General features: G+C 36.2%; 2 pseudogenes; both read right to left on the minus strand.

The window, feature by feature from the left end:
• Positions 1-5,388: 5,388 nt before the first annotated feature.
• LOC122134746 lies at positions 5,389-10,629 on the minus strand (annotated as a pseudogene).
• A 154-nt stretch (positions 10,630-10,783) lies between these two features.
• On the minus strand, positions 10,784-17,024 carry LOC122134747 (annotated as a pseudogene).
• Between the last annotated feature and the right edge of the window lie 365 nt (positions 17,025-17,389).

Here is a 17,389-nt window from a genome sequence, read left to right on the forward strand (position 1 = left end):
CAAGCCAACACCCAACTTGTGTTTGAATAGAAGCCATGTTCCAACATTCAATGGAAAAGCACCGTATCCAAACTTGTATCCAAAAGCAGAAGCTATGGTTTTAAGTTAAAAAGGTCTTAATGGTGGATTTGTTTTTGACAAAAATATGCAGCTTTTCACTTAAAAAAAAAACATTAATTGATGGAGCCGTGTGGATTATTGTGACGTTTCAGCTGTTTTGTACTCTGACGGCACCCCATTCACTGCAGAGGATCCATTGGTGAGCAAGTGATGTTCGATGAAGTAACAAACTTAATTTGTAAATTTCATTTTTGCATGAAGTATTCCTCAAACCTCATTGATGAGACTGATCAAAAATCAATATTTGAAAATGTTAAGTGGTTCGACATTGAAACATGAAAGTGCTTGCTAAGCACTATAATTCCCAAACCTACTGATACTGACACCTCAAAATATCACTACATTATAGTTGATGCTGAAATGCATATTTAATGAATCTCAATACACAGTCGGGTACAAAGGTTTTAGTGTGAACTTCCATCTACACTTGACTTATTACATCCAGAATTTGCAATTCATTTACAAAAATGTAATAAGGGCAGAAACAGCAAAATGAACAAGAAATATTCAAAGTGTGTTTCGGAAAACCCATTTAGCAGATGATTTTTATCAAAAGTGATATAATGTAGATTAATTGCTGCAATCTGGGATTAATTTCCATACTCAAGTGCACAGTGTCATTACATTGTAAATGTGATCAGAGATCTCAAATCACCTCTGCTTGCATGGGACTGAACTATACGTTTGGCAAAAACAACTCATATTAATCACACACAATATATTCAGTTTAGGTAAAAACAGCAGCTTTCAAATCACTAAGAAAAAACGTAGTTCTACAAACATACTTCAAGAATTAAATCACTCATGAATTAAAATTCTGATTTTCCAAACCTGTGACTTTTTTCTCAAAGCTATCACATGACTTCCGAAGACTTGGATCACTTTTATGGTGCTGTTTGTGTCCATTCTGAAGCATTGTAACTGCAGCGGAAAAAAAAATCACAGGAAGTATAGTTTTTAAAAGTTTTCATACATTTGCAACGACGATGAGGGTGAGTAAATAATGGCAGAATTTCAATTTCTAGGTGAACTATAGCTAAAAATGAACCTCTAAAGATGTCCACAATTACAGTGAATAGGAAAACTGTAAACTTTGAGCATCAAAGTTGAAATGATATAATCATGAACTGGCAGTGAACGGTCAGCATAGCTTCAGTGATTGATCACAGTGCAGGAAGGATGATTAAGAACCACATTTATGGATCGTAAGTCAACAGCTGCCCTCGTGTCACGCTTTCCTGACAATACGTCCAGTCTTCTTCAAGTCTCGTCTCCCCTGTCCGCACCGGCTGGCTACTGACTCTCCATGTTCCATGACAGACACGGGAACTGTGGTAAAAATAAAGAGGAAGATGGTACAGTTATTATTTCACAGACACATGCAAAATAATAATTTTTTGTAGAGTGTTGTACTGGAAAAATAAGAGATGGATTTCCCAGAAAAGTGAACCCTTTAAATACTATTAAGGAATAATTAAAGTTGCTTCAGTCATATTAAATATAATTACTTTACATGTTAGCAGAAGAATATTTAGATTACATTACAGAACATTTTAAGGCATAACGTTACAGAATAACTCTGTACGTTTGTGAGTGTCCCAAGAATGAGGTTGGTCAGAAAAAATAGTTAATATTTTTAGCGAGGTACATCTTACCTGGAGCACCACATTAGGCGTTTGTTAGGTTTGGCTGCTTGTCTCCTGTACTGCATCAATCCACACACAAGCTCGTGAGCTATTATGACGTAAAGTAAGAATATGAGCACACCAGGGTCCATCCTGCCGGTAAGTGAAAGTGTTCGCTATTTGTAGGGGTTTCTTTGCACAGCAATGCAGGCTGCACGGATAGATAATCGAATCACTAGTCACAGCATTACTGTCACTGCAGCTCTGTCACGCGCCTCAAAAAAACAATTCGCGATATTTTGCTCCTCTCCATTGGTTTTTATTATCCTTTAATTCTGTACACAGCAAAGCTTTATATATTTTACTGGTGACGTAGCGTGAGGATTTTATCCTGCTGAAGCTTTTCGACAGACGGATTGGGAGGATGTTGCCGTGGAGACGCCGTTTGCTAAGAGACGCCGTGATTCGGTTTCGGTTTAGCGTCTGTCTTCATTCCGCGATAAGGGCGGATCTATCTATCTATCTATCTATCTATCTATCTATCTATCTATCTTGTACAATTAGTTTATTTACACTTTAAGATATTATTTGACAGAACGTTTAAGTTGCATAATATTCCTGAGACACTTTTATGAGATACCTTTTAAAGAATTTTCAATTTAATGTGACATTTTTCGTATGCAGAATGGGAATACAATATTCATTTTAATTTATGGGACAGCACTAATGGACACTTAAAGACCTCCACAAAAAAAAAAAAAAAAAAAAAAAAAAAAAAAAATGTAGTGCATTCTTTTGGAACCTCTGTTATTCTGTAATAGAGAGAATCCGTTAAATTGAAAGACCATCCACTAGATCTTTCTCAGTGATGGAGAACCCAAAGCAGTTCTCCTGCTGTGATGTCGACTGTTTTGCTGAAAGGCTGCCAGTTGGTGGCGCAGTCACCACAATAACTGCTGTATTTTCATTCAGTTCCAGGGCCGGCCCGTGGAATAAGCGACATAAGCAGTTGCCTGTGGCGCAAAATGACTGGGGCGCAACAGGAAAGTTAGGCTATTTGTTTTTTTAATTCATTTTTTGGTCCTCTTGTGACCATCGTGCGCTCCTACACCCATATATTAAGCAACATAATTTCTGACAGTTAACATAATTTTAGTACCGATCGATCATCAAACTGATTAAAATAATGTTAGAATAAAATAAAATTGACATCAACGAAAAATCATAAGATCTGACAACATGTCATGTTGGACTAATTTAAACACTTTCTGCGTCATGACGCAGCCTAATTATAATACATCATCAAATACGCATGGCTACGCTTGGGCGCACCCAGTTAAAATAGTTTTTGCCATTTATGTGCTCTTAAAGTATCATTTCTAAAAATGAGTGGAAAAAGAAAATTATCAGGGGCACAAGGCAGGAAGCGAGCAAAGAATATAGAGATAAATATCAATATAGAGATAGAAATCACTGGTTAAGGAAGGACTGTATTAGCCAGTGATGTTTATGTAGTATTTTGAAATAGCCTTTTTAGAATATCTTAGCTGGAAACACTAACACTGTGGGACGTTTTTGCTTGAGTTAACTGCTTATTTAATTTTACTTTATTTTCTTTAAATATAAGCTTCTGTAATGTTGTTTTAAGATCAGTTACATTACTGCTTGCTTTTAATTCACCAAAAAGTGTCTAAATGACTTTTGAAAAAGACCATGACTAGGACTATAATCTAGCATTCATAAAATTAAATAATTAAGTTTAAGTATGCCATTTTCCACTGTAATGAATGCACAAAATTGAAATGAAAGGTATGGGAATGCTATTCATTTGTACTGGCAAACATGTACAAATGAGTTACAAATTTCAACAAATTTAGTCTTTTATTTTGTTGCCTTTGTTGTCTGTAGACTACTTTAGGCATTTCATATTGTACTTTAGGAATAGCCTAGTTGTGGGAGTAGCTCATGTCTGGTCACTTCAGTAGGCTATTTTAACAGATTCCTACACAAATACCTACAAGGCGCTTCAACATCTCCATTTATTTATTATCACAATTTATTTACTACTTATTTATGTAGTTATGTAGTTACTTATTTATGTTATGTTACATTATAGTAAAGTTTTGAAAAATCTGCATTTTCAGAATTTTTTTAGTTGGGGCCGGAAATCTAAAATCTCGCCTGGGCCAGCCCTGTCCATGCGTTCCTGTCAACAAGCAAACACACAAAAGGATATTTAAATATTATGGAGTAGTTTAGATTACTAGAGATAACAGTAAACCCTTATGTCTTTCTTTCACCTGTGGAACACAAATTGTGAAATTTTGAAGACTATACTGGTTGTTCTTTTCCATTCAATTGCAATAAATGGCGACTACAGCTTTCGAACTTCAGAAATGATGCTATATGACTTCTTAAAGGGATACTTCACCCCCAGAATGAAAATTTTGGCATTAATCACTTACCCCCATGTCATTCTAAACTCTTTAAAAAGCTTTGTCATCTTCGGAACACAATTTAATATATTTTGGATGAAAACCGGGAGGCTTGTGACTTGTCCCAACTGCCAAGTAAGTTTACACTGTCAAGGTCCAGAAAGTTGAAAGACATCGTCAGAATAGTCCATCTGCCATCAGTGGTTCAACCGTAACATTATGAAGCGATGAGAATACTTTTTAAAAAAACAAAAATAACAACTTTATTCAACAACAGTCTCCTCTGTGTCTCTTCATATCACTGTATGCCGCCACCATGCTGCGATGCTCTTCTGTATCAGCCGCGCCACAAGGATGTGCTGTTTTGCTTTCAAATCAAAGCTAAATACACGTAGAGAAACAGCGCATCATTGTGGCACGGCTGATACAGAAGAGCATGTTGTTACTTTCAATCTAATATAAATCATCTTTGCTAAATAAAACTGATAATTTCTCTCTCTCATTTTCTTTCTTATGAACTAAATAAATGAAATAAACAATAATAAATAAAATTATTTAATAAAAACTATAACAACCCTGTTGTGCTCCTGTAGCTCAAGTGGTTAGAGCATTGCATTACAAGCGCAAGGTTGGGGGTTCAATTCCCCGGGAACACATGATAGGTAAAAATTGATAGCCTGAATGCACTGTTAGTCGCTTTGGATAAAAGTGTCTGCTGAATGCATACATTTAATTTAATTTAATTGAAACATTATTTAGAGAGTAAAAAAATAAAAACTATAACAACCCTGCTCAGACTGGCCCGCACATACCTGCCACAGTATTAGTTGTGTGTTCTCTACCAGGTCATTTTAGAGGCTCAAAAAGTGATATATTCATCTGACTGGTCCTTGTCCATTTCAAGGATGATAATGTTCTTAGGTCCCATCCACAAAGGCCATTTTCAAAGTCACAGCTCTTGTTCTGCTCTGTATACAGTAAAGACACACCAACAGAACAAAAACATCAGTGATTATGACTCCAGACCAGCGATGCAACACAGGAATCAAATGCACTGAAGACTAAATGAATGAAAAGTCTCATTATTAACACATCACTGATTGCTCTTGCTAGTCTTTCACCACAGTTCTCTTCATCCCTTCCATAACAACAGTCATCCGTGCCGTCACACACTTTAATATCCTCCACACATCCCTCCCGCTTACATGTCACAAAACCAGGACCGCATGTTCCACTTTCAGGTGGAACTAAAACAAAAAGAGAGAATCAACACATCTTATTATCATTAAAACTGTGATCCATCTAATGCATTGATCCCTGAAGCACCATGCACATTCAAAATGAGGCAAAGTGGAATTTGAAATGCCACCCCCCAAAAATTAATTGTACCTTTGATAATTAAGTTGCACATATCCATGTAAAAAAAGAAAGAAATGAGAAGGGAGCAAGGATTGGTGTCCCCTAATGAAAAATAAAAAGAAATAGTTGAATGATGCTTTTTTCCAGTTTTCTTTACCTGGCAGGGTACAATCTAGGAATTCCATCTGATCGATGGATACATACCCCCGCTTCTCTTTACTGAGTCTCAAATGATGCTGGATAATGAAAGGGCCTAAGATACAGCCCAGGTAGATAGTGGCCTCCCTCCAGCCATAGACGCTGGAGCTTTGTCTGGTCTTCAGGTTAACTGATATATTTTTGATGCAGTTTTGAACATGTCAGTATGTGTGTGAACTTGATTCCCAGATGAAGCATCTGAGCCGAAGGCGACAGGTAGGAGAGGAATGTTTTATTGTAGGGGACACAAGCACAGTGGTTCTGGGAGTATCAGAAGTCACAGCTGTCACTTCCATGAACCAGCCCGAAGAACACAGAAACATTACAGGAAGAGAAACCTAAAATCACTTCAGTTTTTTTTTTTTTTTTTGCTGGGAGCTTACTACTGCACTAATAATAAAGAAGCTACTTAAGCACAGACATCATACCCTTCAAATGTGTAGGGGGTGGTTCGAGTTCTTAAAATGTTTGAAAAGAAGTCTCTTGGCTGCATTTATTTGATCAAAAATACTGTAAAAACTGTAATATGAACATTTTAAAACATAAACATTTAAAATAACATTTCTATTTTAATATATTTTAAAATGTACTTTATTCCAGTGATGGCAAAGGTGAATTTTCAGCCTCATTACGCCAGTCTTCAGTGTCACATGATCCTTCAGAAATCATTCTAATGCTGATTTGCTGCTCGCACACGCAGCACACAGTCAAAGGTCTCTGTTACACAAATGTCAGATATGAGGCTGCATTCCCAAATACAAGGATGATAATTCATTGAAACAATGCAGAAAAACACTAAGGTAAAATGCCAGAGAATGTATAAACGTATGATATAGTGTAGATGGTTCTGCATTTATGATGGGTTTAGCAGAAAATGGATTGCATTTACAGTAATACCGGTTTAGCAGATATAACTTAATGGAGCTTATTCATAAAAATATTAATAAGATCAATAGAAAAAATTTACAATTTAAAACACAAAAAACAAAAAATAAAAACAAAATAAATAAAAAATATGACTAATGTTCGATAGTACACATATGTCCCAAAGTGGCATTCAATACTTTAAAGCAATTGACCTGAAAACGTTAATGACAAATAAAAGAACAAAAACACCAGCTCTCACCCCTCTGACAGACATTCAGCATGAGACACACAAGGAGAATCCAATCTTTATTTTTGCCACCTGAAGACAGAACAAGATCTCTTCTGCAGCGTACAGTGAGCAAAAGCACCATCCTGCCACATACAAAGTTTTTAACTTCACCTGTGCCCCTCCTTCCTGATTCCACATAGAGATAATACCTGGACTTTACATTTTAACCCCCAGACGTATGTCAGATCCTTCCTTTAAAGCTGCTCAGCCCTTTTAAAAAATATTAAGCAAACTTTATTTTGGCCTCAACACCAGATACTTCACTTGACAATGTTACCATTTAGCTAAAACGAACAGCACATTCTGCTCTTACTAATAGTAGCAAACTGTAAACCATTTCTAAGGTTCGGCTTGCCAGTAAAGCTCGACAGACAAGCAAAGAAATAAGAAATAAAGGCAAAAAAACAAATATAGAAACACATATCAAATATTTTGTCACTAAATGTATTAAAATCAACTAATAAAAAAATAATTTAAATGCAACTAATACAAGAAGACCTCGATTTTAATTTTCAACAACAAGAAACAACAAGAAATACAGTTGTTTTAAATGTTGTAAATTCAAAATGTTAATAACATTCCCCGGATGTCGTTAGGTCGTAATATTCCGAGCCAAGAAAGTCACTGTACATCCTAATGGCATGTTCTATTAAAAATGCTGACAAATGGATGTGAGGTGGATGTTCAAGTTTATCAGGCAAGGTTTACAACCTCTGGATCAGGTCGGAGGGTCCAGATTTATTTTTATGGTGCTTTAAAAATCATTAAATCACAATTTATATTTTAATATTTTGTAGTTAAGCAGAGTAATCTACCTTACCAAGATATTTCCCATATTGTGATATAACTGCATCCAAACATTTCTTCAAACTTAAATAAATAACAAATAAGCGGTTCTGGGAATTTCAAAGAACACTTCTCTTGACTTTATTATCATTTCAGGATGTCAGCGTTGCACTATATAACTTTTTATGGTTTGGACAAAGTACTTAAAGGGATACTCCACCCCAAAATGAAAATTTTGTCATTAATCACTTACCCCCATGTCGTTCCAACCCGTAAAAGCTTTGTTCGTCTTTGGAACACAATTTAAGATATTTTGGATGAAAACCCCGGGAGGCCTGTGACTGTCCCATAGACGGCCAAGTAAATAATAACAGTGTCAAGGTCCATAAAAGGTGTGAAAGTCGTCATCAGAATAGTTCATCTGCCATCAGACGTGCAATCTGGGTTATATGAAGCGAGGGGAACACTTTTTGTAAGCAAAGAAAACAAAAATAACGACTCTCTTCATATCACCGTATGCTGCGTATGCTCTTCTGTATCATCCGTGCCACAAGGATGCGCTGTTTCTATGTGTATTCAGCTTTGATTTGAAAGAAAATGATACAAAAGAGCATACGGTGATATGGAGAGACACAGAGGTGACAAAGGAATTGTTGAATAAAGTCGTTATTTTTGTTTTCTTTGCTTACATAAAGTGTTCATGTCGCTTCATATAAACCAGATTGCACGTCTGATGGCAGATGGAGCATTCTGACGACGTCCTTATTACCTTTTATGGATCCTGACACTGTTATTTACTTGGCAGTCTATGGGACAGTCACAGGCCTCCCGGTTTTCATCCAAAATATCTTAAATTGTGTCCCGAAGATGAACAGAGCTTTTACGGGTTTGGAACGACATGGGGGTAAGTGATTAATAACAAAATGTTAATTTTGGAGTGGAGTATCCCTTTAACCTGTTTTATTTCATCATATTTAAAGACCAATGGAAATAAAGGTAATTGAATTCCTTTCTCTTTGTTGCCATGTGTTAATCTACACATTAAGTTAAAAACCAATCAAACATGAGGATGACCTGTCTAGTTTTGGAGTAAACGTCCCATCCACCCATCTCAGAAATGTATTAAAGTTCTGTACTTTCTCAGCCTTGGCACATCAAGACTTGAAAGCTATGTTAAGACACATATATTTTAAAAATAGTCCCCTTTCTCACATCTAAAATTTCCCACATAAAACACACAAAACACCCCACACCCCCACCACACCACCACATACTCTGTAATAATTTTTTTTTATCTTCTCTGTGGAAACTGAATGCTTTGCTTTCCCAAATCCCTGAAAAAAAAGAGTTACTGGTTCAACTAATGGAACTAATTCAAGGTGTGTATATCTTTAAACACTGGAACGTCATGTGTACCATGGAATAACCGTAGACGTGGATCTTTTTTGCAGCACTGTCATGTTTGATTCTTCCACCTCCGAGACATTCACAATCCAGTCCTCCACCTCTCTCCAGTTCTCCAGCCACACGGTCATAGATATCAGCTTGAGGAGATACAATGTTACGAAGGTTTTGTAGGTAGAAACAAAGAAACTTTTATTCTCCTATCAAATGTGTGGAGAAAGTTCCTAAAATCTGTAATACATATTTAGAAATATATGAAAATAAACACTTTTGTATTTAAACAAACTCAAGTGCTTTTCTGCAGTAATAAACTTTAGTAAAATGAAAGCTAGAAAAGCTGAAACACTAATACAAAGAAAAAAGAAAGAAAGAAAGAAAGAAAGAGAAATGAATAGCAATGCATGAAATGCAAACTAGATGATTAATTGTTGTAATAAATAAAAGACCAATCACAAAGCAATATAAAAAAGGAGACCAATCACAATTAAATATGCTAAACATTCTATTTCTCCGCGGTGACGCGAATCTTTTGAGTTCATTGAAAAAGATTCATTCACTGGCTGTTCCTGCAGATGAACTGTCTTGTGTTTTGAGTGAGTCACTTCAGTGAAAGAAAAATACGAGTCAACGCATATAAGTGAACAAGAACGATTCGTTCGCTTAAAAACAGTTAAAATCTAAGATTCTTTAAAGAAACAACATCATTCAATAATATTGGCAATGTAAGTCAACAGATCTCAACATTTAATCTTACATTTATATATATAAAAAAATAATAATAATCCAATAAAAAATAAAAACCAAGCGATTCGTCATTGCTTAAATATTCCCACTAAATAAAATATTTTAGGATATTAACAAAGTTCGCCTTGAAAGACTACAAGCCAAAACCAACATTTGGCAACTGCCGTTGAAGTAGTTTTAAAACTTGTATTTTCTGACATTCACATCCTATTGCACTCAATAAAGTTGCACTTTCCTCACACCTGTCATTCATTCAAACACTTAAATAAATCCCTACCATGATACTCGGCCCATGCGTATCCTCTCACAATATCAACATGTGAATCATCGTTTTGCTGTGCACCCGTATGAGGACGTATTTGAAGACGCCGTTGGGATCTAAATCAACCTCTGGGATTTTAGCGAGACATTCGGCAGACATAATTGCAAAAGCGGGACTCAAAAATCCTAAGACTACAGCGAAGTTCAGTACAACAACACAGAAGCACTTCATTTGACACCGCTGTGTTTTGAAGTACTGGAATGAACGTATTCACATTAGCGACACCTACTGGGGCGGAGCAGAACGACACGCAGCGGCAACAACAAAGAAAAGAATCGCCACACAGAAGGTTTATATCACATTAAGTATGGTGTGCTCATGCAAAACAAAGACATATCATTTCTTTGTCACTTAATGTATGCTGTTTAGATTTAATTGTTATTTGAAGAGGTTTAAGAAAAGGGAAAATGTATATAGTACTGAGATTACAGCAAATAAACTACAGTTATTGTCCATACAATAAAACTGTGATACAATTACATTAGCAATCAATGTGTTAAAAACTTTATACATGTTTTAGTATAACTTCTAAATGATACTACCATGTACCTGGTACCATGGTATTCTTTAAATTAAATCTTTGTACTGCTGTTTTACAGTCTGATCAGCATTCACTAGAGGCCACAGCACATGCTCATTTTGTGCAAATGTTTATTTCGTCACACTGGGGAACGGACTGTCACAGTTGATGCACAACCTTTTTTAATACAAAGAATACATTTTGGAAAGATCATATTTGCAAATAAGAGTGGTTACTCCAGAGAAAAGTGCACTCCGAGCACCTCTCTAGAGCTCTTCAGGAGCTCTATGGCTGTATCAAACTCGAGCGGTATCGTCTTCCTTACAGCTTTGAGTTCTCGCTCCATTAGCTGCCATACAAAATGTGGAGGGGATAATGATTAGTTTAACAATTTTATACTTGTAACACATGGCAAATATAACTAGAAAATAATCAAAATACCAAATCTCGCTAACTACCTCAAATGTAGAGAGCTCTAACAGCTCACTGATATCGTCCTCTTGTTCTGTAAGTGGCTCGTTGATCTTCATAGCAGCCTTGGCCACATCTGGGTGGTAATGCTTCTGCAAAGTCTAAGAGAAGATTGGCCTTTTTTAATGGACATCCTTTTAGATAGTCAAAGGTTAATTCTTTGTTGAGTTTGTGAATGGTGAGTGAAAGGACAACAATATGAAGAGTCTTACCTTGATCTCCCATAGGCTGCTCTCCAGAGCATGACACTGAGCCGGATCTTCCTCTTCCATTACATACGGGTCGTCACAAGGCTCTGATTAAAATCATTTACAATGACAATTTTTCATAATTAAGTGTTCCTGTATTCCACCTAATAAATTCTGGTTAAAATCAAGATAATAATAATAATAAAAATAATAAAATAAATAAAGGAATGCATTGTTAGAATAAACAGTATTTAACATTAAATAAAAAAGTACATAAATAAATAATAAAAATGATAAATAAATACTAATTAATACACGATAAATACATAACATATGTAAATATACATATTTGTAAATGTATATATAAATGTGTATATATCTTAAAGGTGCTGTATGTAAGATTTTGACTTTACTAAAGCATAAAAATACCATAATATGTTTGCAAATATTTAAGAACATGCTTAGTAAACATAGTTGTTTATCTGAAAAACAATGCTACAGTCCACAAAACACACCATAAAACATCTCGTTCCGGGCCGGAATGTCTGTTTTTTTTTTTTGGTTTGTGAAACCCGCCCACTGCCAGTTTACCCAATTGTATTTCAGCACCCCCGGTTGCCAGTTGCCACAAAACACAGCATATTTCATTTCATTCATCGTCAAGTGCACTCATTCCTGTTTTGTATCGTCCATCTGGCAACCTGCATGTGCCTCAAGTCTGAGGAGGAGGGGCCTGGGTGAAAAAAACCCTCTCCAATATTTTGAATTTGGACTGCGATACCTAGTCCAACCACTCTGTGTCAATCCTACATACAGCACCTTTAAATTATTAATAATTCGATCGTTCTATCAGTGACGTACCTTCTGCAGTGCTGGGTCTGTGGATGAGGACTCTACATGACGGGTGCCGGCGGATGAGATTACAGATGAATGGCAGAAGTATGAGGAGAGATGTAGGTGGCGCTGTGAGAGACAGCCCGAGCGAAACGCTTCACAACCGCTGCCACAAGGTAGGCTGGCAGATGTCTGTCAGAGCAAACGGGTTTCGACTATTCTACTGTTTTTTAAGAACAAAACACGACATTTATATTCTGATGCTCACATTGATCTTTAGGCCAAAATAAAAGTGTAAAGATTAAACCTACGTTGAAGATAGAAAGATGTTCACCAGGTGGAAGAAACGTGCTCTGTACTTCACATGGAGATAGAGGGATCCAGCAGACTGTAAAGCTTCTTATAAAAATCTGGGTATCCCTACACAACAAAGACAGAGAAGGCTTTTTAAAAGAAGAATCTTAAAATATTAAAATCGGGTCCTTTTGAAATGGTTAAATGCTTACAAATTATGTTTTATGGATGAGGATGAACAGCCATTCAGAGATAATAAACCTGATTCGCCCCCACCTGAGAAAAACACAGGACGAAAAGTGCATTACAGACAACAATAACAGATAATGTCCATGAATAATAATTTACACCCTGGACTCACCGATGTCATAGAGGCAGCGCTCAGGAAGTCAATCAAAAGTGTGGGATCACTCCGATCTGTGGCCTTATGGACTCATGAAGGATGACCAGGATCTTCTTGTACATGTTTGCTAGGTAAACTATGGCAACCCAAAGACGCGGTTAAGAACCTCAATATAGACAAGCATGATATATATGGTACTGTGACCATTATAGTTAGGGTTGTTTCACCTTGAACTTGGAGAAACACCAACCACATTTGCTCAAAACCTCGTTTATTGCTCCGAGTAATATTAGGGAAAGATTTATATATTTATAATGTGAGAATGAACTTTGGAAAAAATAAATGCAGAAATGTATAATAAAAAAGTATTTACCTTTAGTTTGGCTACTTTCCATTGTTGAAGTTTGTCTGTAAAGCAGAGAGAAATAGTATTTATGAAGGGCAATGTTTTATAGGGACAATACCCGCGGTAATTAAGCAAACTTACAATCTTTTCTGACAAGGAAATGTCTCATTTTTGATTGCTTCGCTGGGTACGTTGATGGTTGAGAGAGTGTGAAAAGCATTATTCTGATATACAGGAATCACAGCCTATGAACAGATTTGCGCATTACAAAAATAAGTCCTTGGTAAAACTGGTGATACAGAATAAATATGCAAAACTGAATATGCATAAATGTACAGAAGAAAACTGACTATAGTAAAACACAACCACACTCACCTTTTTGTTTCGGCCCATGACTCTGTAAATGTTGTCTCGGCACTGAACTCATGACGTAGTAGCGCACATCGTCCATCTCCAAAAACTCTTGAAACCTGGAGATGAGCAGTGACTGTCTTCTTTCTCTGAGAGAAGATGCTCCACCAGGGTCTGTGCACATGAGAGGGAATAAGCTTTATGTCCTACATGACTTCAGTGTGCGACACATGTCAGTATCTGTAGCTTGTAAAGAAAACCTACCTGTAAGAGCTCCTGGGAAAGTTGTAGTGCTCATCCAGATTTCTGGAGAGGGTGTTTGCCTTCTGCTGCAACAAACTTCACTCAGTGCACATAGGGACGTCTCCTGGAAAATATGAAAATAATGGACATAAATCACACACTGAAGTTTATCGGCATATGGGAGTGTCCCAAGTCTGTTACAGAGTTGTTATTGTTAACTAAAAGTAAACCTAGTTATCAGTAAACAGAAATGAAGCTGAAATAAAATTAAATGTAATTATTAGATTAAAACCTTAAACTTAAAACTAAAAAATTAGACGTTATCTTGGCAACTGAAAAAAAAAATCTTAACTTTAAATGCTAAAATTAAAAAAACACATAAAAAATATAAATAAAAACAAACTAAAATAAACAACTGAATGTTAATTTACTAAAATTTACCAAAAATACAAACTAAATAAACAACTGCAATTTAATTTTACTAAAAGATAAAAACAGAAAATCTAAAAATAAAATATACACATAAAAGTAAAAAAAAAAAAAAAAAAAAAAAAAAAAAAAAAAAAAAAAGTAAAACTGTATATGAATATGTATAAAAATTAACATAAAATTGATAAAAAAAGAAAAAAAAAGAAAATAGAAGTACAAAAAATACAACACAACATAAACAAGTTAAAAAAAAAAAAAAAAAACTAAAATATATATATATAAATATATAAATATGAGTGTTACAAATTTACAAATATTATTAGTATATAAATAATATTAAAACAACACTGGTCTGTTGGTTATTGAATATCTGATGACCCTTATAGTAGTATTATACATTTATTTATATTCCAATCTACCTTATATGTAAAGTACATAAAAGACCACGTTTATAAAAACCTAAAACCGATCATGTTACAAGAAATTAACACCACACTAATGGCACTCTACAAAATTCACTCTCACCTTCCTTGGAAAGCTTTATGGCCTATAGTTTCCACAGAAGTTCCACACAGTTGCTGTACCGATGTCTCATGAATATACGGTACTTCTCTTCAGCACTGCGGTCACCTGGAAATTTAACCGTTTAAGATTACTTTTTAGATTTGACTACAAAAATAATTATCAAAAACAAATATATAAAAAATTAATTATTAAACAAACAAACAAATAATAAATAAATGCGGTACATTTAAGCTCATAACTTGATAGCTGGTTTTTCATACACAATATGTAAAAACCACATATGCAATGTGCCCTATGTAAGAGTTCCTCTTGGTAAAATACAGATAAATTGGATCATTAACCTTGTTTATCCAATGATCTTAAGATGCGAGCAATTTACCATTCACGAGGTCTTCTTCTTCAGGCCGATCCACCACAATAAAGATCTCCTCTGTAGAAAAACAACTGACAGAAAACCTTACTGCAAGCATTGGTGGCGCAAAAATGGACTTCTTTATCCTTTTCGGACTGTAGGTAAGAAAAAAAAAGTGTATGTATTTATAACAGGAGATCATTTATCGACCAAACACGCAGGTGTGTAATTCATTAGCAGTTCACTATGAAACAAGAATCACATACCTGCAAAATATTCAATGACATCGAATATGTCGTTAGCATGTTTCTTTGCTTCTGAAAGTACCACGAATCTGTTCCTTAGTATTTATATAGTTCTTCTATGGAAACCTGACGGTTTGCTCCTTTCATCGATATGCTGTCCGTGGATCGATCGCATGATTGTTTCACTCAAAACGGGTCGCTGTGTTACATGGCACAAGGAGGAGGTCGGACTACCTTAGTGGACCAGCATGGGTGGTTTACCGCAGAAAACTTAATACTACGCACGGCATGAAGTCCCGGGGTCAGTTACGACGCGTCGAGACCAACAATTAATCAATTATACTTTTTCTCTCTGTAATTTCAAAAATTCATGTTCCAATTAAACTTTTCAATATCCATTATTAGGTGGGTCAAGAGCGCTGATTCCAAGCATTGTGGTAAGACCGTCCGTCCACGTGATATGAGTGTATACATTCACTGCGCCCATCGAGCTGGACAATCAGAACGGGTTGTGATTACCGAGTGAGTTCAGGTAATGAACCAACTTCTGCATGTATGGCATTAAAAAAAGGATGAAACTTGTCTAATGTCTCCCGTGAGACAAAAAACAACACCTTTATTGAGCCACTTGTCTAATGCACCAGATATTGATAATAACAGAAAAGTATAACCTCATTTAGTAAAACAGTACAACCTAAACAGTACACTTTCTTGCATATAGACATCAACACTGTTTAACAGAAAGGAAACTGTACAACTTTTTAACATAAAGGAAACGTGTTTTAAACGGGAAAACTGCAACGAGCCTTAATAAATCATCTTTTTATTTCAGATTCGATATTGGAAAAATGCGGTGGAAATTAATGTAAAGCACACAATTAAATACCAGAATAAAAGATTAAACACCAACCAGCCCGTCTGACTTCGTTAGTGACTCAGGTAGCTACATGTCGCATATTAATCTCCAAATCTGAAAAAAAGGCATTTATGGTAAATATTAACCACTAGTGGCCTATAAATTCAGGTTCAAATCATGCACAAACAGGGACACAGAAGGCAAAAAAAAATTGTTACAACATTTTGTAGATGAAAATACAATGTCGAAGTTTACACACACACACCAAACACACACACAAACACAGATAAGGATAGTGTGTGTGTGGTATGAGATATAAACATAATTACTTAACTATATCATGTAATCATATACTTAAGCAGAAAACAAATCAGCGCACACATTACCCACTTTGCAACGCTTGTTTTCCTGTGGCCGTGGCGCTTCAAAATCAATAAGGGATATACCAGTGTAGCCATCCCAGTTGTCACATGGACTTCTCATGGAGCTCAGCCTCTACAGATGCTGGGATACCGGTGCTTTGTCCTTAAAAGACAGTGATGGGCTTCTTTTTTCTTCCGTCTATTCCAGAGTCTCATGATTGCACATCTCCCTCCAAAGCGTTGTTTTTGGTAGCAGTTACCAAGTGCACCTTGTCTCCAGGCACCTACCCCGAAGGCCACAGGGCCCTTGGGACAACGTATCAAACTTTGTTCTCTACCCAGGCTCCTCCTCGATCAACCCCTTCATACACATTCCTCGTTAACCACCACAGCTATCATCCCAAGATCCCGATCAATCCTTCCGGATCTGGTGGCATCAATGAAGCATCTGGCCTCTTTACTGTGATGATGGCAAACTCCTCTTCCCGTCTCCACAAACGTCTCTCCGCAGGACATGTGGGGTGAAAAGAATGTAACGTTTGGCACTGGGGTCCCGTGGAACCTTTTTTTTTGCTAAGTGAATGTTTGTGGAAGTTGTGGGTTCCTTTAATAAAGGCCAAATAAATTGGTGGACCCTTCTGAAGGGGTTGTCTCTACTCAGACGGAATCGCCGTTGACCCTCCTGGTTATAGTCCTGGGGGAGAAAAAGAACCCGCATGGGACGGCCTGTAGGAATTACGTTCCTGGCGTCACAGTTGTTTTTGGAAATTGAAGCGCTGCCTGTGGATCTCTTTTTGTAACCTGCAAGTTTGGAAAAGATGTAAATGATCTTGTTATAGATTAACTTACACAATTCAGAAATCTTGTGTTTTTTAGTTAAA

Source organism: Cyprinus carpio, chromosome A21 (genome assembly GCF_018340385.1).
Source record: "Cyprinus carpio isolate SPL01 chromosome A21, ASM1834038v1, whole genome shotgun sequence".
NCBI classification, from domain to species: Eukaryota; Metazoa; Chordata; class Actinopteri; order Cypriniformes; family Cyprinidae; genus Cyprinus; species Cyprinus carpio.